Here is a 23903-nt window from a genome sequence, read left to right on the forward strand (position 1 = left end):
CAGCCAGTGGAGCATGGGACTCTTGATCTTGAGGTCATGAGTTCACGCCCCACATTGGCATAAAACTTACTTAAAAAAATAAATAAGACATAGAAATAACCCAAAGGCCCCTACACAGCTAACATCTGCATTTTGCTCAAAGAACCCTAGGTTCTTCTTGTTTTAAAAAGAATTATTAGGGGATGCCTGGGTGGCTCAGTGGTTGAGCGTCTGTCTGCCTTTGGCTCAGGTAGTGATCCCAAGGTCCTGGGATCGAGTCCCACATTGGGCTCCTACTTCTCCCTCTGCATATGCCTCTGCCTGCCTCTCTCTCTCTCTCTCTCTCTCTCTCTGTCTCTCATGAATAAATAAATAAAATTTTTTTTTAAAAAGGATTATTAGAAGTGTGAGGGTCTGCTTAACAGCCTACTGAAAGTTAGCAAGTTAATATAAAGCCCATTATATGAATCAAGGGGACAAGAAGAGCAGATTGCCAAATGGGGGCAGGTGCTAAAGGAGGCTGGAGGGGAGGCAGTGATGAGAAGTATCAGTTGGTGGCCAGAGTAATATAAAAAGACAAAGCAAAAAAAAATTTTTTTAATTAAAAAAAAAAAGAGCAAAGCTAACACCGCCATTGAGGTAGATTCCAGGTATTGGGTCAAACAACATCGTGTACCTCAGATGACCCTAAAGGCATTCCTATATCACAGCAGAGAGAAAGCACAGGAGAAAATGTCGAGAATCCTGAATCCTGAAGGAAAGGCTCAGCTATATTCAGTGTGCCCTAGGTAAGATGGCAAGGCAGCATAATACAAGTTCTAGAAGTCCACCAAAAAGGGTAGAATTTTGAATGTTCATGAACACACCAATTAAATCCTAACAATTGAGAAAACTCAGGTACCCAGAATAGCAGGTTTCCCCAACGCACCAGATACCAAGAGTCTTAGCTGCTGAGACTCTTCCACCAAATATCTTTTGTCCTATAATGTATTTCTAATAGAGGATAAGACAAAGTGTTTTGCGTACAAATAAATAATTTCCTCCTGTTACTATAATATGATAGTGATATCAACACATAACTTGGAATTACCCAGAGCCTTGGAGGAAAAAAAAAGGATTCTGGGATGCCTGGTGGCTCAGTGGTTGAGCATCTGCCTTAGGCTCAGGTTGTGATCCCAGGGCCCTGGGATCGAGTCCTGGATCCGGCTCCCCGCAGGGACCCTGCTTCTCTTTATGCCTGTGTCTCTGCTTCTCTCTGTGTGTCTCTCATGAATAAATAAATAAATAAAATCTTTTTTTTTAAAGGAGATAAAAGAAAAAAATTAAAAATAAATAAATAAAATAAAGGAGATAAAAGGATTCTCTCATTTTCTGTAAATTAGTAGAGGGCTCTCCTTTGACTATTTCCCAAAAATCTACAAGGCTTGTGTCTGGACTATCTGAAGGGATCATAAAGGGTATGACACACATGATACACTGTAATCACTATGGATGCTGCCAGAAGCATGGGAGTACTGTACATTAGCTGCTGCGATTTAAAGATGCAAGAAATTCATGTACAGTCTCCAGATGATATTAATATTAAATTAGAGCAGTGTTTCCCAAAGTGTGTTCCACGAAATGCTAAGTCATCACAATGCACTATTTTAAAAGAATTTAGTTTTCAAGCAGCCTGGTGGCTCAGCGGTTTAGTGCCACCTTTGGCCCAGGGCATGATCCTGGAGACCTGGGATTGAGTCCCACATCGGGCTCCCTGCATGGAGCCTGCTTCTCCCTCTGCCTGTGTCTCTACCTCTGTCTCTCTGTTTCTCATGAATAAATAAATAAAATCTTTTTTAAAAATAAATAAAAAATAAAAGAATTTAGTTTTCAAATGAATTCGGTTACACTCCCATAGCATATGCCTTCCAATGAAGATTCACAAAGTTAAGGGGCACCTGGATAGCTCAGTTGGTTAATTGTTGACTCTTGGTTTCCGCTCAAGTCATCTCAGGGTCATAATCTCAGGATCCTGAGATCAAGCCCTGGCTCCATGCTTTGAGTTTCTCTCTCCTTCTGCCCCTCCCCACTGTGCACACTCACTTTCTCTCTCTCTCTCTTTCTCTCAAATAAACAAATCTTTAGAAAAAAATATTCATAAGGTTCATTAACATCATAAAAGCCCCCAAGAAATTCTGTTATCTTTGTTTAAACCAATATTTCACAAACTTATTTGACTATGGGACTTCTTTTCAACTTCCACCCATCAGCATGCCCTGGGATTGGTATTCAGAAAAGGTTCATATGGAAGTATGGTTAACTATGAGGTTTTTTTCTTTTTCTCTCCAGTTTTGATGATATAACTGGCATACAGAGCTACATAAGTTTAAGGGGTACAGCCTGATGATTCACATCTATTGTGAAATGGTTGCCACAGTAAATTTATATAACATCCATCATCTCATATCAATAGAAAGAAAGAAAGAAAGAAAGAAAGAAAGAAAGAAAGAAAGAAAGAAAGAAAGAAAGAAATTTCTTTTCCCTTGTGGTGAGAACGCTTACGACCTCTTAACTTCCCTGTATGCCTCACAGCAGCATTAGCTACAGCCACCATGTAAACCTCACTTCCCTCATGCCTATTCATTTTATAACTGGAAATTTGAATGTTTGACCCCCTCCCCCCACCCCCCACCCTCCCCCCACCCCCTTTTCTGCCAACCATAAGGCTGATCTCTTTTTCTCTGACTCTGGCTTTTTGTGTGTTTTTCCATTTGTTGGTTTGGTTTTTCAAAGATTTTATTTATTTATTTGAGAGAGAGAGAGAGCACGAGCTGGAGAGAGGAGCAGAGGGGAGGAGCAGACTCCCCGCTAAGCGGGGAGCACCATGCGGGACCTAGGACCCTGAGATCATGACCTGAGCTGAAGACAGACGCTTCACCGACTGAGCCACCCAAGCACCCCTGTGTTTTGTTCTCTAGATTCCACATATGGATGAGATCATGCAGTGTTGGATAGGCCCACTGCCATGAGGCCCACTTGGTTCGCTTCACTTAGCATAATGCCCTCAGGGTACATCCCTGTTGGCACAAATGGCAGGATTTCCTTCTTTTTTTAGGCTAATATTTCATAATGTATACACATATACCACACATTTTTATCCATTCATCCCACAGTGGACACAGGTTGCTTCATGGCTGTTATAAATAATGCAGCTACGAACGTGGGGCCGGGGGGGGGCGGACATCTCTTTAACATAGTGTTTTAGTTTCCTTCAGGTATTTTCCCAGAAGTGGGATTGCTGGATTATAAAGTAGTTCTAATTTTTTTTTAAGATTTTATTTATTTATTCATGAGACACAAAGAGACAGAGAGGCAGAGACACAGGCAGAGGGAGAAGCAGGCTCCACGCAGGGAGCCCGACATGGGACTCGATCCCAGGACTCCAGGATCACACCCCGGGCTGAAGGTGACGCTAAACCACTGAGCCACCAGGGCTGCCTAAAGTAGTTCTAGTTTTAATTTTTTGAGGAATCTCCACACTGTTTTCCACAGTGGCTGCACCAGCTTGCATTCCCACCAACAGTGAATGAAGGTTCCCCTTTCTCCACGTCCTCACCAACACCTGTTGTTTCTTGTCTTTTTGATCCTAGCCATTCTGACAGGTATGAGGCAACATCTCATTGTGGTTTGGGTTTGCATTTCCCTGCTGACTAATGATGTTGAGTACCTTTTCATGTATTTTGAAAAATGTTCTTTGGAAAAATGTCTGTTAGTGTCCTTTGCCCATTTTTAATTGGATTATATGTGGGTTTGGTATTGAGTTGTGTTAGTTCTTTATCTATATGTTGGATATTAACCAATGGGGTTTAGAAAAAAAAAACAGACACTGATCATAAAGGCAATTCATCGGAGTATTCATGGAGCTCAGTTCATTTTAACACAAAACACACTTTGTTCTCCACATACCAGAAAAATCTACTACTTTTTTTCTAGCATTTAGGATCAGGGCTGGTGAGCTAAATCTTTCTTTTTTCCGCCTTTTGGAGGATAAGGTAATAAGCTAACACAACGGTATCACTTGTCCTCCTCATGCCCGTGTGCAGTCAATAAACAGAGGATTTTATTGTGTCAAGATGAGCCTCTGTATCATCCCAGCTCCTACCGAAGATCTGGAGAGCTGCAGTGTGGGTGGGTCGCTCAGTGCAGTTCCAGGGCCGTTCACTTCTCACCTCCCAAGTGTAGGAGAAGACAGGTGAGAGGCAAGGGGACTAGCTGGACGGACAACTAGATGAACAGTTAAGGGCCGCCTCTCCAGACGCTCCAAAACCCCACAAATAAAAGTCATTCGAAAGCATGTCAGACCAACGCATGCTGTGATAGCAAGCACACACCCGTGCGCTGCGTCCTGTTTGCGTGTAGGCGGCAGAGGAGCCTAGGAGCCGGGCTTGGGAAGGAGATGCCCCCGAGCAGGTGCTTAGGCATGCACGCATGCGCACACGCACATACAGCCAAGGCACGCGGAGCGGAGCTCAGGGTCCCCTGGACCGCATGAACATGCACAGCCCGAGACAGGGTGCAAGCCACGGAGGTAGACGGGGTTTCTAACGCCAGGCTGAGGCCTCCAGACCTCAGTCTGTAAGGAAGGCCAGACCACAGAAGGCTCTTTCTGGTTTTGATTCTGTTTTTATTGACGGGCCAGCTGACACACAATATCACATTAGTTTCTTTTTTTATTTTATTTTATTTTATTTTATTTTATTATTTTATTTTATTTTATTTTAATAAATTAATTTTTTATTGGTGTTCAATTTGCCAACATACAGAATAACACCCAGTGCTCATCCCGTCAAGTGCCCCCCTCAGTGCCCGTCACCCATTCACCCCCACCCCCCGCCCTCCTCCCCTTCCACCACCCCTAGTTCGTTTCCCAGAGTTAGGAGTCTTTATGTTCTGTCTCCCTTTCTGATATTTCCCACAATATTACATTAGTTTCAAGAGTCCTGCATCGTGATTGGACAAGTCTACCTGTCATGCCTGTGGCGCTGTGATCACCTCAAGTGTGGCCACCTCCTGTCACCATACAGCATGATAACAAAATGCTTACTAGACTCCCTATGCTGTGCCTTCCATCGCCGTGACCACAGCAGGTTTTGAATAGAGAAGAGACATGATTATACCTGTCCTTTAGAGAAATAATCCTGGGGACAGACCGGAGGCATAAACAATAGCTGCCCTTTCTTTGAATAGTTCCTCCTATTTTATTAGTCTGGAAACAGAAAGGTTGAATGGCTTGACCTAAGTCACACAGCAACAAGGTGTCAGAACCAGGATCTCAACTCAGGTCTGATTTCACAGCACAGTGACCGACTACCTGGTCCTACAATTAGGCCCTGTTCAGAGGGAATGAGGGCATTGGCAGGAAAGGGAAGAGGACAGGTGGGAGATGCTGGGGAAGCAGAATGGGTCGGTGGCTGCCTGATTGCACACGTTGGCCTGGCCTCCTCCCAGAGGAATCACAGTCTGGAAGAGAGATGGCCACAGAGCAAGAAACGAGACATCTGTGTGCAGAGCACCTTCTTCCCGCCAGAAACCCTCAGGGTTGCTGCCGAGCCCTGCGCTGGGCGACTCTGGAGCTCCTCTGAGTCCCATCTTTATCATCAGTGTGCTTCTTCCCAGATTCCTTCTCTTCGCCTTTCCAGGTATATATGTGGGTTCCATGTGCAGCCTGTCAACGTCTGCATCAGGAGTTCATAGTGACATTCTGCTATTATCTGCATGAATCTGGAAAATGCCTGTACATTTGCGTCATCAATCTATGTAAATAGAAAAGCCCCATAGAAAGGTCTGGGTGCTCCTATGACATTCATGGAATGCAGATGTAGATAAAAACATTATCATCTTGAGTCACATTCCTTCGTGCACTTGTTATAATATAGGATCTGGACCTCCTTGCACATGGAGATTGTGGCTTGCTGTCCCTGACACAAGAGGGTCTGTGTTATAATTTCGACACTGTCTAGGAACTTATTTTAGGGTAAGAGTGGCTTCCTGGAAATGCCATTATCTTTTCTATGAAATTTCAATGTTCACAAGAGGTAAGACCAAAAAATGGGATTCCCCCATCAGATACTCAAGCATTCCAATTCCACCAGCTTCTTTCTCGCTGTCTGGATACATAATCATGTTTTACATATCCTAAACCTCAAATCCTCCTCGACCCTGTGCCCCTCAGACACTGCCAGCCTCCACCTGCTCCCTCTGGGCTGGGTTCCTCAGAGGTGGTCTCTGTGCTTGTCCACCTATCCCTCACCTGGCACCTCCATCTCAGCTGCCTGCCCTGGGGGGAGTCCCCTATGCATCTGAGGGTCTACCACCTGCCCCCCTCAGCTTGCGTCACCTGCTGTACTCCCCAACCCTGTGATGGCTTCTATCTACCCAGGCCTCAATATGTAAAACCCAGCATCATCACAGATCCCCACACTGTGTCATCCCCCCAAATCTGATAGATATCATATCCTTCACACCTGTGTCTCAGCCCTCCCACCCCCAGGGCTATTGCCTTGTTTCAGCCATCCCAACTCTGGCCTGGGTGAGCTCCCTGCCCCCCCACCTCTACTTCACTGCTGCCAGAGTGACCTCCCTGAAGACAAGTTAGTGATGTCCCACCCCCACCCCGATCCTCCACTGGCACCTAGCTGCCTCTGCGCCCCATCTCATCTGGCCTCCCATTCTGGGCTCTACTTCAGCCCTGCTGACTACTTATGCTCCCTGTACCCACCTCGTTATCCACACCTTTCCACCTTTCCTCAGCATTCCCTGCCCTGGCTAATAGGATCAACCCTCCTTCCCTGGCCCCTACTGGACCCCATGGCAATCCTAAAGACACCAAGAGTGCCCGTGGCCCTGTTGTCTCAGCCTTTCTGTGACAGATCATAATCTGCTGAAGGGCAAGGACTGCGTGCATCCTATTTATTTTTCTGCTTCTAGCTTCAGGCTCAGCATCTGAGAGATAGTTGGTGCTCCACACAGATTTGAGGAGGGGATGTCTATTAATTTTCGCTAGCTACGCTGGAAATGTTATTTTTTGTATAAAAATTTTTATTTTGGGGTAAGGATAACATCCTATTTGCTTCAACGCATCAGAAAGATCCAGATGTTGTGTTTTTTTTTTTAGAAAATATTTATTTATTTATTTATTAGAGAGAGTGAGTTAGCATGAGCAGGGGAAGGGGCAGAGAATCTCAAGCAGACTCCCCACAGAGCAGGGAGCCTGACATGGGGCTCAATCCCATAACCCCAAGATCAGGACCTGAGCTGAGCTGAGATCAAGAGTCAGACACTTAACCAACTGAGCCACTCAGGCACTTCTGGTCCAGATGCTTTTTAACCTTTTTCCCTATTTCTGTTTCTAGCCTAAAAAGGCTCTATCGTTCATGTTCCAAGTGCAGATGACCAGGAAGCAAGCGGGGCACCCAGTTAGCAGGAGCCAAGTTGAGTAAAGAGGGTGATTGGCCCCAGTAAGACTTATAGTGGTTCTCTCTAAGATGATGAAGTCAGTTGAAACTCTCTATAGTCAAATCGAATCTCAAATTATAAAAGATTTAACGTGGGGGTGGAGTTAAGGGCAGCAGAGTAATCTTTAGTCCTGGAAATTGTTTGCAGAACATCTAGAGCAAACTAATGTTCTTACTCTGAATATAATCAAATTGATCAGTTTTTCCTTTTTTAGTTGAATGTTTTTCATGTCTTCAGAAATTTTTCCAAGTTTGATGTCTTAAAGATTCACCTGTGTTTTCCAGTCAGAGTTTTTATGTTTTGTTTTGATATTTAAGTCTTAATCAATCCATTTGGTGTTGAGTTTTATTATAGACCAAAGTAGGAATTCTGTTTTGTCCTTTTCCATATGGATGATAATATCATCCCACTCCATTTATTTGGTAGTCTCCTCTTTCCCACTGTCTTAAATGTCACCTCTGACGTCTGGCAGTTTCTTGCCATCCCGCTCTGTTCCCCCGGTCACTTGGTCTGCCCCTGGCCAGCACTGCACCACTCAGATCACTATCACTGCATACTATCTGCAGGGTAAGTGGCTTCTTGCTGATCTTTTATCAGCATCCTGTCTCCTGTTCACAGTAGCAAAAACCCCCAAACAACCCGAATGCCCATCAAGAGAGGAGTGGATGGATAACCTGTGTTTTATCCCCACAATGGACTATGATTCAACAGTTAAAACAATGAAACTACAGCCACATAGAATGATATGGTTGAGGGGATCCCCGGGTGGTTCAAAGGTTTAGCGCCTGCCTTGAGCCCAGGGCGTGATCCTTGGGGTCCCAGGTTCCTCTACTACTTACTCTTCCATCAGCCCCAAATTTGTTTTCGGCATCCCTGGTTGAATTGGTATAAGACAGAAAGACACATAGGAAAAAGTCAGGCATGTGTAGTAAGTATTACACTCCTGTGAATAGTCTTCATTCTATGTCTTTCCCAGGAAGGGCTCAGAGCCCTGTGGGCACACCCTGCCTTACCATTTATTCTGATAACAGCCCATGGAAGGTTACTGAGGATGTTTGTCCTTGCGTCTCAGGGCCCCAGCCTTCAGCCCTCTGCCTATATGTGGACTGCCCTACCATTATTTCCTGAGCTGGCTCCCCAGGACCACCAGGCGGGTTTCCTGAGCCCACTGGCAGGTCTCTTCCCATGCCTGGACTGCTTCCAAACTGATGAGGGGGACTGCAGGGCAAAGAGGCCTGGTACTGGCAGGAGCATCCTTGTCTGAGCAGTACCTGGACCCCAACATGAGACGGGACATAGGTGAAGAGAGAAGGTTCTCCTCTTGCATCAGCGGGTCTCATTGGGTGAGAAGGGAAAAATAATTTCTAGTTTCCACCTGAAGAAACAGGGTTGGAAAAGAAGGACAAAATGGATGTTAGGCAACTATGAAGCCCACTCAAGGCAGACAAGAGAGCATCTTTCCCCCATCTTCCTCTCCAAACACCTGCTTTGCCTACAGACTAGTTGTTCCCAAACTTTAGTGCCATCCAGAGGGGGCATTAAAACAGGTTGCCAGGCCCCATCTCCAGGGCTCCTGATCCTGTAGGACTGGGGAGGGTGGGGCCTGGGAATGTGCATTTCTGACAAGTTCCCAGCTGCCAGACGGTGTGACCCACACAGACCAGACCACCGCACTTTGGTTGTGACACAAGCTCTGATCCCCTTCCGTTGGAGCCTTCTAAAGGAAGGCATTAGAAATTTGGAGTTTGACTATCACCCTTCAGGTCTCTCCTGCAACCAGGTTCCAGACACAGTCAGGGACCTGATTGCACCACTGACACAGTTCCACACCAGAGGTCAGAAGCCCGTGGTGATTCCTTGGGAAGCGTTTCCCTGCCAGCATAATGTGGGCAAGAGGCATCATTAATTCATCTCTCACTCACATTCGCCCAGAAGACGCCTTCTTACCCGGAAATATATCCTGAATTGGGCTCAAAGGGCATTTGGAGATTGAGAGTCAGGACCTCCTCTAGTGCTTGTCGGTTTGTTTTCCGAAAGTCTGAGTCAGGAATCAAGGGCCACCCACACTGATGTCCCAGGCAGAGACAAACAACAACAATGAGCCTTTGAGGCCAGAGCAAGGAGCCAGCGTGCCCTGTGATCCCAGGTAACCGACTCAAGCCTCAGGTTCAGAACCCACACCTTCTCACTGAGGGTCCGGGGCGGAGTCTTTTTAGGTGAGCACTGTTACTGCTTGCATTTAATTGCAGACTTTCCAGCATGCCAGCCCCACAGTATGCGGACTTTTAATCTCATGCATTAGGCTGACCAAAGTTGCTCCTTGCCAACCAGGAAATGGTTTGACCTGATCTCGCAGTGAAGAAGGGAATTAGTATCTGGAGTAGAATATAACCTTGGCCCTTTGTACAGTGGATTTTTCATTCCTGGAAAAGCAAGCCAGGAGAGGCTTTACATCATAGCAGGTAGAAGCCCTGTCTGGTCAAGCTTGACGGGGCTATTCTTTTTTTCCCCCTCTCTTTCCTGTTGGCAGGTGAGGACATTTGACTCTTTCCAACACATCTGAGGCATGCTCCAACAGCATCTTGTTGTGATTTACTGCTTAATTATAACCGTACCCATGTCTGCCTGGGCCTGTAAAAGCACTGAAGCCCTTTCCTTGTCATCTGACATAGGCAGTCGTAACTGCAATTTTTTTTTTAAGATTGTATTTATTTATTTGAGAGAGAGAGAGAAAGCAAGCACGATTGAGGGGGGAGGATCAGAGGGAGAAGGAGAAGCAGACTCCCCACTGAGCAGGGAGCCCAACAAGGGGCTCGATCCCAGGACCATGACCTAAGCCCAAAGCAGATGCTTCACCACCTGAGCCACCTGGGTGCCCTATAACTGCAGATTTCAAGAAGATAGTTTTTTATGGCTAATGAATTACGTCTAAAGTACTACCAAGCCAAGGAAACCAAAACAAGGATGCAGGAATAAAGCAGAGAGAAAAAAAGGGAGAAACATTTGAGGCCAAGGGAAACAGAGGCTGCAGAAAGCCTGAGCTTGGATGTGATGCCACCTTCTCTAGCTTGGGCCACAGATGGGTTTCTGATGGGTGATCAAAAGACTCCTGGAGGGGAACCCTGGGTGGCGCAGCGGTTTAGCGCCTGCCTTTGGCCCAGGGCGCGATCCTGGAGACCCTGGATCGAGTCCCACGTCAGGCTCCCAGTGCGGTGCGTGGAGCCTGCTTCTCCCTCTGCCTGTGTCTCTGCCTCTCTCTGTCTCTCTCTCTGTGTGACTATCATAAAAAAAAAAAAAAAAAAAAAAGACTCCTGGAGCTATCCTACAGTGGGGCAGGAGAGAGACAGAGATAGAGACAGAGACAAAGAAAGAGACGCTTTTTGAAGAGCAGAATGCAAACCAAAATCTGTATTTTCAGACCAAAGTGCCTTTGAGCTGTAATACCCTGCCCTGACCACCGAGAAATCAATGCAGCAGACTGTAGGGATGGTCCTGACCCCTGAAAGCCTGGGCCCAGGACCCCTGAAGCTGACATCAGCCATGAGGAGACAGCAGGCTCCAAAGTCCAAAGTCTCGCCTCTGGAAGAAGAAAAGGAGCATTTCGGTTTCAGTTCTGCTCAGGAGGCCCAGTGTTTGTGATCACAATTTGCAGTTACCTCCAGCCTTATTTTAAAGTTTGTTTTCCCTGAAGGTCCCCAGGGGCGTTGGGAGGGGACCCTGCAGTCAGCAGCGGAGGAGGAGCCCTCAACCCTCATCCTGTCTGAGTAGACCTGAAGGGTACCAGGAAACTGGTCTGAGGCTTTGAGAGAGTCACAGGAGCCATCATCGTCATTCTGGACTCTTCTAAAGCCTCTTTCATCTGAAGATCTCAAAGACCTACATAAACATTCATTATTCACACAGTGCCGCTTGGAGGTAAACAGGTATTACAATTCTATTAGCTTCTCACAGATGCTTTATCTACCTCTGCAACCTACAGTTTCCATCCCATATTTACTTTAGGGAAAAAAAAGATTATTTCTCCCAGTTTGTAGGGAAAACGAACTTGCCTACTAAGGGCACAGCTCTGGGCAAAAATCTGTGGGCCATACATAGAAATTCTGTATAAAGCCCAGCCCCTGCCCTTAGTGAGTCCACAGTCTATTGAAGAGATAAGAAGCATACATATAGTGAAGTGTAATATAAAAATTATTTCAAGGAGCACCTGGGTGGTTCAGTGGTTGAGCATCTGCCTTTAGCTCAGGTCATGATCCCGGGGTCCTAGGATCAAGTCCTGCATCAGGCTCGCTGCTTGGCAGGGAATCCCCTGCTCCCTCTGCCTCTGCCTGCCACTCTGCCTTCTTGTATGCTCTCTCTCTCTCTCTCTCTCTCTCTGTCAAATAAATAAATAAATAAAATCTTGTAAAAAACAAACAAAAAAAGAACTACTTAAAAAATAGAAATACATGTATACATACATACATAAAAATTATTTCCAGACAGGATACAATTAGTGCAGAATGAGAGGTTTTCAGCAGGAGAGATCACCATGGATGCTGGTAGTCCAAGAGAGCTTCATCGAGGAGGAGGATTTGGACCAGACATTTGATACTCAGTGTGTGAGTGCATGTGTGTGTGTGTGTGTGTAAATGCCCATGTGCATTCCAGCAGGGGATGAAAGTGTGGACAAAGGTACTGAGGTAGGAACATGCCTGACTTGTTTAGAGGTCAGATAGTTTGATATCGCCATAGCTGGGAAAACAGTGAAGGGTAAGATTGGAAGGCAAGGTAGGCCAGGTGCAGAGCCTTCATAACAAATTTTCAAGATTTTGATTATTTTATTCCAGAATAAATTGCATAATTTATTTTTATAAATGATTATAAATTTATTTTTATTTTTAAAACTATTTTTAGGGGCACCTCACTAGCTCACTGGTTGAGCGTCTGCCTTTGGCTCAGGGCATGATCCCGGGGGTCCAGAATCAAGTCCCACATTGGGCTCCTCACAGGGAGCCTGCTTCTCCCTCTGCCTGTGTCTCTGCCTCTCTGTGTGTGTCTCTCATGAATAAATAAATAAAATATTTTTAAAATAAAATTTTAAATGTATGTTTTAGAAGTAATGATAATTTTATGAATAATATCATTTATTCCAGAATAAATTAAGTAGGGTTAGCAACCGGCCCATGTGAGCTGTTAAAGCTCGGGCTTGACATGAAATAATAAAGAAAATGCATGAAATGCACCCTTAGAAGAGGAAGGAAATAATAAAGATCAAGGTGGAAATAAATGAAAGAGAGATTTTAAAAACAATAGAAAAGATCAATGACACTAAGACCCGGCTCTGTGATTAGATAAACAAAATTGGTAATAAAGGATATGAAATCGATTGGAAAAAACACGCACTGGGTGGTTTAGAAGAGGTGGCTTAGGGAGAGAGGTGGTTCTCAGAGTGTGGTCCATGGACCTGTGGTGGTGGCATCCACTGAGAACTAGTTACAGATGCCATTTCTTGGGCCCGAGCGCAGACCTGCTCAGACGCTGCAGAGTAGGACCCCGCCTGCCGGTGACTAACCGATGGGCACTCAAGTTCCAGACGTCCTGAGTTAGAATTCTGACAGATTGGCTTAAACTCAGCAGAATCTTTCTGTCTCATCCAAGCTCTGCACAGTTGAGGGATACATTGTTGAACCAGATATTTGAATTTGTCTTTTTAAAATCTGTTTTGGGATGCCTGGGTGGCTCAGTGGTTCAATGTCTGCCTTTGGCTCAGGTCGTGATCCTGGGATCGAGTCCTAGATCGGGCTCCCCACAGGCAGCCTGCTTCTCCCTCTGCCTGTCTCTGCCTCTCTGTGTGTGTCTCTCATGAATAAATAAACAAAAACCTTTAAAATAAATAAATAAAAATAAGCCATTTTTATTTTGTGAAAATTTAGACTTACACAAAAGTAGAGTAGAATGTTAAACACAACACCCAGATTTAATAACTAGCCAGATTTAAAAAAAAAAAAAAAAACTAGCCAGATTTGCTATACTGTCCCTTTCTTTTTCTCTGAATTATATTTTTATTCCAAGAAATGATCTCGGGCAGCCCGGGTGGCTCAGCGGTTTGGTGCCGCCTTTCAGCCCAGGGCCTGATCCTGGAGACCCTGGATCGAGTCCCATGTCGGGCTCCCCACATGGAGCCTGCTTCTCCCTCTGCCTGTGTCTCTGCCTCTGTGTGTGTGTGTCTCTAATGAATAAATAAATAAATTTTTTTAAAAAGATTTAAAAAAAAGAAATGATCTCAACTCACTTCTACATATTTCAATATGCATCTCTTAAAAACATACATGTGGGACGCCTGGGTGGCTCAGCGGTTGAGCGTCTGCCTTCGGCTCAAGGTGTGATCCTGGAGTCCCAGGATCGAGTCCCACATCAGGCTCCCTGCATGGAGCCTGCTTCTCCCTCTGCCTGTGTCTCTGCCTCTCTCTGTGTCTTTCATGAATAAATAAATAAAATCTTTTTTTTTTTAATTTTTATTTATTCATGATAGGCACACAGTGAGAGAGAGAGGCAGAGACACAGGCAGAGGGAGAAGCAGGCTCCATGCACCGGGAGCCTGACGTGGGATTCGATCCCGGATCTCCAGGATCGCGCCCTGGGCCAAAGGCAGGCGCCAAACCGCTGCGCCACCCAGGGATCCCAATAAATAAAATCTTAAAAAAAAAAAACAAAAACGTGTTCTTGAGGCACCGGATGGCTCAGTTAGTTAAACACTTGATTCTTGGTTTCGGCTCAGGTCATGATCTTGGGATCGTGGGATTGAGCCCCGAGTGGGGCTTCACACCAAGCCTGGAACCTGTTTGGAATGCTCTCTCTCCTTCTCTCTCTGCCCCTCCCTACTTTCTCTCTAAAATAAATTTTAAAATCTTAAAAAAAAAAATCATACAACCACCATCTTACATGACCATAATGTCAACATCACACCTACAGGAAAAGCAGCCATTCCTTGGTTTCCCCCAAGACCCAGATGATAACCACATTTCTCTGATCGTTGAAGTAGAGTCTATGAAATTCTACTGTGGCTGGCTACTGTTTACATTATGAAACCCACCGACCATCATAAAATTTAGAGGGAAGGACACCTGGGTGGCTCAGCGGTTAAGTGTCTGCCTTCACCTCAGGGCATGATCCCGCTCTCCTGGGATAGAGTCCCACATCGGGCTCCCTGCATGGAGCCTGCTTCTCCCTCTGCCTATGTCTCTGCCTCTCTCTCTCTGTGTCTCTCATGAATAAATAAATAAAATCTTTAAAAAAAATAAAATTTAGAGGGATACTGAGAGGGAAAAAAGTTAGATGTGTTTCTTTGTAAAGTAATTCTAAAAAAAAAAAGATTCCTTTTAAATATAGGTAAGTTTGTAAGTATTTGAGGAATGTTCTTTATTATCAGTGGATTAGATAATATTACCTATGAAACTGAGTATCCATTTTGGATGCTGTGACATCACACTGGTTGTCAGATGGCGTAACTCAACAGGGTGAATCTTCCTGCGTGTAAATGTGGCTTCCTGTAGTCAGCAGCAAGCATTGCTGAAACGCATGGTGTTTCCTGACACTGCTTTGGAAATACCTTGCCAGAGGAGTATTAAAAAGACTGTAAAATATTCTAGTACCTTCTAAACATTCTTAGTTCATTTCTGGAGTCAGAAGTAATAATAATAATTGTACACACTTCTACAGTCCTTTCAAGCACTTTACCTACATTGGCTCATTTAGGTTTTTTTTTAAGCCATTAAGAAAGGGCTTACATGATGCTAGAACAGCAGGACACACAGAGAGAAATGAAACCATAAGAAGCTAAGTGACCAAATATTCAGGTAATAGGAAATTAGATTTTTAACTTATTTTTTCTCAACAAGTCATTTTTTCCAGATTCCATTTATCTTCTGTTGTATATGACCTGTCATGTATAAAATGACAGAAACCTTGATACCTATAAAACCCTGATACTTTCATTAGTGTACACTAGAGACCCGGACACACTGTGTGTATCCCTTGCAAATGTAGTTTGAGCTCCATGATGAAACAAAGCACAAAGGATAAATTTGGGTCAAAATCGAAGTGAACCACCCCTTACAATTTGATACAGGCTCCAGATTTTAATTATTTCACTCTCTTCACCCTTTGTGGGAGAGGAGTGTTCTATCCATCTGCCCTGCTCACCTCCCCTCTTCTCCCTGCCTCATCCCTGCTTCTCAAACATGTCACTTTCACAAATGTGTCACTTGGTGGAATTTTATTTAGATTGTACGTTTGAGTAGACTGTAAGCAAGTTGATAAGATCGTCAAGTAGAGTGATCTTATCAAACATAAGAATAATTCCAAAAATAGTTGTCGCCTCTCAGGCTTTTTTTTCTCCCAGTAATGAAGCTCACTCCTTTAATTATAGTTTAAGACACTGTGTTGAAATATTTAATCTCAGAGTAATGACTGGATCTTAGTTTCCTAATTGGCATCTGTGTGTTTGGCATCTGTGCCGAAGCCTGAATCTAAGGGTGAGCACACAAGATATGGACTCTGTGTAAACCACTTCTGATACCTGCTCCAGGGCAATGATGTCATAACCAAGGAAGGAAAGAGAAATAGCATATATTTTATGATGCCACATATTTTTTAATCACTAACCAATGACCTGTTAGAGGGTAGGAGTCAAACCAAAAACCCAGAAGCAATCAGCCCACGGCAAAGAGTCATGGAAGCCCCGAAGGACCCTTGGCCTTTGGAAGTGCACCTTGCTCTTTCTAAAATGGACTCTCTGGTACCTGGGAGTACTTCCCAGAACATACTGCCCCACCCACCACTGGGTGACTTATTTAAAACCTTGTGAAACCAGCTTGAAAGGACTAGAAGGGTAGGTTGGGGAGAGAAGTTATTGGCTTGAATGAACTCTGTCCACCAAAATCCTTTCCTGTCCTCCTCAGAGGGGAAGCCACAACTGTGTCACTTGGGCCCCCTCCCCTCACTGTCATCAGCATATTGTCTGAACCAAGATACAACTCCCCGTGTACGACATGCCTCTTTGGAGACACGCCTCTTTGGAGAGTGCCTGATACTGGCTGTGGGCGTGGGACCTACAGGCTCACATTCCCTGAATAATGCATGCCTGCTTTGTTGGTGTTTATCCAGGTTCAGGTTACACGCGGTGGAGGTGCAGCAAGAGGTGGAATTACAGAGCCGGCTTTTCTGCCCACCGAGGATGTCTGCGAAATGAGAGGTCAGACCAGAGACTGCTAACCGGCTCTGCAGGCAGGCGGCAGGGTTGCTCTCTGGGCCGCGGAGTGGGGAGGAGAATCGGGTTTTCCAGTCGTGCTAAGTATAGGGGGAACACATCCCCTGCAGGGCCAACAGCCATGCCACAGGCCTTCTCACTCAGGACAGGGTCTCACCAGCTTCTCTAGAAGCTTTAGAGCTCTGCGTGTGCCTGGAGGGCCCCGACCTTCCCAGCTCTCTGAAAGGGCAAAGCGCTCTCCTGCCGCCTGGAGTACCAGGGCGTGGGAGGGACATGAAGCCAGTGCCCTGACACAGTGAGGAACCATGCAGGCCACTCCCAGACACCGAACCATCCTGGTGGTTGCTTAACAGGGTCAAGATCAAGCCAGCTGTCACCGTGGCAGGGCCTTCGGCAGCCACCAGATGTAGGCAGAGGCCACCTGAACTTTACGTGCGCATCATGTGTCCCATCCTGGTCCCCCCACTTAGCCCCCAGCTGCAGCTTTGATTCTTCCCAGTTCATATAAAAGGGTCCGATCACGTCCCAACACAGCACTCATGCTGCCAGTGAGTTCCCTCTACAACCTCGTAAAATGGGATCATTTTGTCTTCATGTCAAGGAGAAGAAATTAATACTTAGGTGACCTACCACCAGGAAGAGATGCTCCAGGAAAGGAACCCATGTCCATCAGACTCCAAATGTCACACTCTTCCCACTTCCTCATTTTCCATTAAAAAAAAAAAAAAAAAAAAAAGGTTATGTTATAAACACACGCTGCTGTGTCTCCACCTCAGAATTAGCGGATCCCAAGTCCCGCTGTGATTGAGCTCTCTGGGCCTGATCCATTCTAGGTAAAGGTGACAAGTATCTTGACAACAGGAGGCCATAAGATCCCTTGCTTCCTGGGACTCAGTGAGTTCATTCCTGTCCCAAGATGCTGAGTAGACAACATTCTTTGAACCCTCTGTTTTGGCGCAGTGTAATTCTCAGCCCCGAGTCAACAGATTGGCTGGCATTGCCACCTGGGAGACAGTGGCTTCCCTTTCATACTCTCCCTCTGTATCTGGAAGCCATTAACCTGAAGTTTATTTAACGACATCCTCTCCTCTGTAACAAACTGAAGGAGGGCAGAGGCAGTGTCCTAGAGAAGGCACCCTTATTAGTTGAGGTTCCCGCGGAGCCCATACCCCAAAGCTTCACATATTCTCCCACAGAGCCTCTTGTGGCAGGCCCCACTACTCAGGTAGACCAGAAGTAGATGCGAGCACAGCCCCACCTCTCTAGGCCACCCTCCCGGCTGCATGTCCCTCGGCCCACCTGTTCACCTGCTGAAGTTTTCTTTTTTATCTGCAACAGCTGGGTTTGGATGCTCCTGAAGGCACCAGGTGAGCCTACAAGTACCCGAGCACCATGTACTTCTGCTCTAACATTCCTGGGTCCGTATCTAGGGCAGAGATCTGCTCCACTATCAGGAGGCACCGTGGCAGAAGAAGATAGATGAGTTGGCCACTCTGATGGCTCTTTATCCACAGTGAGACAGAGTGGAAACTCCCTCTGGTTCCCTCCTGAACCCACTGCCTAAGAAGCAGGATGGTCTGGACCTGAATGAAATCAAAGTGGTTTACATAAAAATTAGTAATATTTGGTTTGGATGCTGTCGGACTAGAAGTCCCAACTCTATCTACAGTAGAAAGGTAGCTCTTACTCAACCCACAAAGGTACATCGAGAGCCTCTTAAGAGTTGAGCTCTATGGCAGGTTTGTGGATTCAACGGTGAGAAAACCCACTCTGTTCCTGTGGGGTCTACAATCAAGCAGGAGAGAGAAACGTTCAGCCAATAGGAATACAAATACATGTGAAATTTTAATTTGATGATAGAGTGTAGTTCACATGATCTAAAAACCAATGGGAACATAGCTACTCATTTTTAAAAACAGGCATTATATAACAAAAGCAGAAAAATATGAAGGCAGGGGACCCTGGGTGGCTCAGTCAGTTGGGCATACAAACTCTTGGTTTCAGCTCAGGTCATGATCTCATGGGTCATGGGATTGACCCCTGCATTCAGCTCCACACTCAGCGGGGAGTCTGCTTGAAGATTCTCTCTGCTCCTACCCCTGCTTGCTCATCTTTTCTCTCTCTCAAATAAATAAATAAATAAATAAATAAATAAATAAATAAATAAATAAATAAATAAATAAATCTTTTAAAAAAATATATGAATGGGGAAGAAACAATGATTCTTGATAGCAGTTCCTCTAACCAGGGAAAAAGGATGGCAGGGCGATAGGGAGGAGAACCATATTCAAAATGGATTTTAACCGTATCTGACTTGAGTTTGATTCATCTTAAAAGAGAAGGAAAACATTTGAAATCAACACAGCAGAAAGGTAACATTTGTCTACATTCTAAATTCTGGATCATGACTATACAGGTTCTTGATGCAGCCTCTGAATTTCTCTGAATTCCTTTTTTCATTAATAAACAATATTTACAGATGTTTTACATTATAACCATGATTCACTGCTGGAAAGGCAGGTCCATGGGACTGTGAGAGGGGGTGGGGGTCTTGGCGTGGGATGGATGCACAGCCTGGGACTCCCCCTAAGGAAGGAGCAGAGCCTGCAGGAGTCGGGAAGGCCTCAGGGGTCACCTGTTCTGGAGTGATGCACTTAGGAGACTATGTAGGAAATCCAGAGATGATAGGGGCTTGGATGGGGCAGCCAGAGTGGTGGATGTAGAGTGAAATGGCAGGACCCGGTGGTGGGATGAATGCAGGTCTGAGGCTTTCGTGTCCAGGTGGCACCACCCGGCAGGTGGTGGTACCCCTCAGGCTATGGGATGCTGAAATACACCTGTGTTCACCAAGGAGACTCGTGGACTTACTGATTTCGAGCACCTGGTCAACGTTCAAGGAAAAGCAGGGTACAAGAAGGCAGGCACACTAGATGGGGGCCTCCAGAGCTACTGGACACTGCCACTGCTTTACTGATTGTCAGAGAACCAAAACCCAGCAGCCCATCGGTCCCTCCCAGTGTGACACATCCATGTCACCACTCTCAGGATCAGCAGCTAAGGGGCCAAAACAGCAGCTCACCCAGGTGGTGACCATGTTCCCTGTCTATACCTGGGCAGTGAAACTGCTCCCAGCTGTGTTACGTTTGACTAACTCATTGAGGATCGTGTCTGGTTTTTCATTTTCCTTCTCAATACCACCAGGCCTGCCAGGCTCCCTCTCAAGTCCTTGCTGATCTCAGGTCCCTTTCAGCTGGACTATGCTGCAGTCTGAATATCTGTGTCCCCTCCCCCAAATTCTTATGTTACAAACCTAAGGCCCAAGGTGGTGATATAAGAAGGTGGGGCTTGGGGATCCCTGGGTGGCGCAGCGGTTTGGCGCCTGCCTTTGGCCCAGGGCGCCATCCTGGAGGCCCAGGATCGAATCCCATGTTGGGTTCCCTGTGCATGGAGCCTGCTTCTCCCTCTGCCTATGTCTCTGCCTCTCTCTCTCTCTCTCTCTCTCTGACTATCATAAATAAATAAAAAAAAATTTTTTTAAAAGGTGGGGCTTTGGGGGGTGGTCATCAGGTTCTGAGGGTGGATCCCTCATGAATGGAATTAGTGCCCATTAGAAAAGGCCCCAGAGGGCCGGCCCCCTGCCCCCCACCCCTTCCACCTTGTGAGGTCCTGGCCATTCACAGCCTGGAGCGGACCTCTTCCATCAGACACCAAATCTGCCAGCAGCAGTGACTGGACGTCTGGTCTCCAGAACAGGAGAAATAAAGCTCTGGTGCCTGTAAGTGACCTAGTCTGTGGCATTCTGTTATAGCAGCCTGAGCACACCCAGACTCCAGGTATACCCTGACTCCAGCCCAGAGGTGTGCTCTCTTGGGTTGGGCTGTCCCCAAATCAGACCCCGAGGCAGACATGGAGCAGGGAGGCAGGGAGGGAAGGAGGCCAAGGAAAGGAACATTATTTTCACAATTGCTGCTGTGGCAAGTGCAGCTGGGGCCCAGCCCTGCTGGGGACCCTGGGAGACAGTACAGGACACACTCCTCTGAATCCTCCTTGCCCACGGGGTGAGGAAGTAGGGGAGCCTCCATTTCCCATCCCTGGACAAGTCCCCAGAATGTGAAGTCCAGGTACGCCCATCACGTGGAAGGAGAGCTCCCAGGTGGAAAACTGCAGGTACCCGTAGCAGGACAGCCCTGAGAATGTACTGGAAGGTTGAGTGATGAAAGGATGTGGATCCCACAAGAATTTTTGTGCTCCCTGTGACAAACAGGCTCTAAGGGGGTCCCCATACTCCCCATGTCCCAGGACCTACCCCCTTATATCACCCACTTGCCCTAAGTATGGGTGGGACCTGTGACTGCTGATAGAATCTAGAATGTGGCAGAGAGGATTAGGTTGTATTATCAAAGTTCCCGTTCTTACTGGCTTTTCCCCCCCTGCTGGCATTGCAGAAACAAGCTGCCATATATTGCAAGAGGGTCTGTGGACAGACCCAGACAGCAAGGAAGCAGGTGGCAAGCAGCTTGTTGGAGACGAGTGTGGCCTCTGCCCTATTGTCAGCAGAGAGCAGGGCTCCCAGTCCTAACAGCAGTAGGAACCGAGTCCTGCCTACAGCTGAACCCGAAAACAGATCCACTGCCAGTCAAGCCTCCAGGCAGGGCCGAGCCCCATAGACCCACAAGTGCGAGTCCTTACCTTACCTACCCAGATCCTGACCCACAGGGTGTAAGATAATGAGCAAGTGTTGCTCTAAGGCTCAGAGTCTGTGGTCATCTGTTGCACATCATAGAAACCAAACGTGCTCCCTCATCCCCTGTGCCTCCCACCTGAGCCAGGCGTCTCAAACCCCTTGTCTTGTGGCCTTCACTCCACGTCCACTGAGGAGTCATTGTTCTCATTAAGATAAAGACGTTGGGCAGCCCGGGTGGCTCAGTGGTTTAGCGCCGCCTTTAGTCCAGGGCCTGATCCTGGAGTCCAGGGATCGAGTCCCATGTCAGGCTCCTTGTGTGGAGCCTGCTTCTCTCTCTGCCTGTGTCTCTGCCTCTCTCTCTCTCTCTCTGTCTGTCTCTCATGAATAAATAAGTAAAATCTTAAAAAAAAAAAAAAAAGATGTTTTTTTGCTCTGGTCAGATTGCTCTGACCTCTGAAACTAATAATACACCACATGCTAATGAATTGAATTTACATAAAATAAAATGTAAAAAAAAATAAATGTATCGCACTTTTTTTGGTCTTATTACAAGAATAAGCCAAGTGAAAAAAAAAAAAAAAAGAATAAGCCAAGTGCATTCTGCAACATTTCTATAATAGAAGCCAAAAAAAGCTGATGAAATTCACTCAACTTGGGATCCCTGGGTGGCGCAGCAGTTTGGCGCCTGCCTTTGGCCCAGGGCGTGATCCCGGAGACCCGGGATCAAATCCCACATCAGGCTCCCGGTGCATGGAGCCTGCTTCTCCCTCTGCCTGTGTCTCTGCCTCCCTCTCTCTCTCTCTGTAACTATCATAAATAAATAAAAATTTAAAAAAATTTAAAAAAAAAAAAAAGAAATTCACTCAACTTTTTCTTAGGTAAGTTCAAACTTTGAACTTTCTTCCACGGGGTTTTCTCTGTTTGTGAGTCCCATAATTTATTCTTTTTCACCCCTGCTCTAGACGAACTTTCACCCAGAGATAAGTTTATAGTTGGAAAAGACTGCATTTAAATGGATTGTTTTTGAACTTTCCCAAAGAGGAGCACTCTCAAAATACCCATAGAATTGAAAAGAGACATTATTCCCCCAAGAGAAAAGCTCCCGAGGGACAGGAAAGCCAGCATTCAACCTTTGCTCTAAGGGAGTCTTGATCCACTCAGGAGGAAAGAAGTGCCAAGTGTTTGAGGCCGTTGATCCCGAACATCTTTTCAGTAAACAAAGGGCTTTGGAGCTTAGAATTTAGGTGCTGAATTTAGCAAAGGAGGACCAGCAGAGGTGGAGCTTTTGTGTCCTCCCTCACTGTCCTATTCTCTCCCCTTGCTCAGCCTGCCTCCCCCCCCCCCCCCCCCCCCCCGCCCCCAGCAGCAAGGAAGTGACTCTCCTGGGGGCTCCCGCAGGCTCCGGGGCTCTAAGTCCCCAGGTGGCAGCCCTAAGGCATTTCCTCTTCTGTCTCTTCCCCTCCAGCTGTGTCTCTTTCTGCTGCTCACAAAGCAGTTTCAATTCTACCAGGATGTGGCCTCTGTGAGGCCACCCGCCAGTGAGTGAAGCTCCTCACCCTCCTATTCCACCGGCATTCCTTTCTGGGGGTGACGAGGTGTTTCAAGTTCACTCACATTCCTTTAACGAACCTGCTTTAAGGGACTGCAGCCTGCTGCGCAGTGTGATGGGTGAGCAAGCGTGTCCCCAAGAGGCATCCCTGCCCACCAGGACCTTAGCCCTGCCCGTGGAGCCCAGTGCATGCACAGGGACATTCTGTGTCCTTGTGGCTCCTGGCGGTTTCTCTGCACACAGCGCTGCAGGCACCAAAGAGGGAGCTTGGAAGCTGGGGGGTTAGGGGGGCACAAGGTGGGAGGTTAACTAACATGGACCTTGAGGAGATACCACTGCCCACCCACGAGGATGGTCATGATGGCAAAGACGGGCAGTAACAAATGTTGGGGAGGATGGGGAGAAATGAGAACCCTCATGCACTGCTGGCAGGACTGTAAAATCGTGCAGCCCATTGGAAAACACTTGGCAGTTCCTCCCAACGTCCAAGTTACATATGATTCAGCAATCCCATCCCTAAGTGTATATACCTGAAAGAATTGAGAACATGGCTACAGGACAACTTACACATACACGAATGTTCCTTAGCAGCATTATTCGCAGTGGCCAAAAAATGGAAACAACCCAAAAAGGCACCAACTGATGAATGGAAACACAAAATGTCAAGCATCTCCATACAGTGAAATATTATTTGGCCATAAAAAAGTAACACAGTCCTGGGGCGCCTGGTGGTTCAGCTGGTAAAGCATCTGTCTTCAGCTCAGGTCATGATTTCAGGGTCTTGGGATCGAGTTCTGCATCAGGCTCCCTGCTCACAGGGGAGTCTGCTTCTCCCTCTGCCTCTCCCCACCCCCTACTCGTGCACTCTCTTTCTCTCTCTCTGCATCTCTCTCTCTCAAATAAATAAATAAAATCTTTAAACAACAATCACAATTCAGTCCTGACACGTG

At 46.3% G+C, this 23903-nt stretch overlaps 1 protein-coding gene across 1 annotated transcript in view; it reads right to left on the bottom strand.

Moving 5' to 3' along the window:
• PYCR2 (pyrroline-5-carboxylate reductase 2) overlaps nt 1–23903 on the bottom strand; it is a 131178-nt gene that overhangs the window by 55139 nt on the left and 52136 nt on the right. The gene's annotated exons all lie outside the window — the stretch shown is intronic.

Source organism: Canis aureus, chromosome 6 (genome assembly GCF_053574225.1).
Source record: "Canis aureus isolate CA01 chromosome 6, VMU_Caureus_v.1.0, whole genome shotgun sequence".
In the NCBI taxonomy this organism is placed as follows: Eukaryota; Metazoa; Chordata; class Mammalia; order Carnivora; family Canidae; genus Canis; species Canis aureus.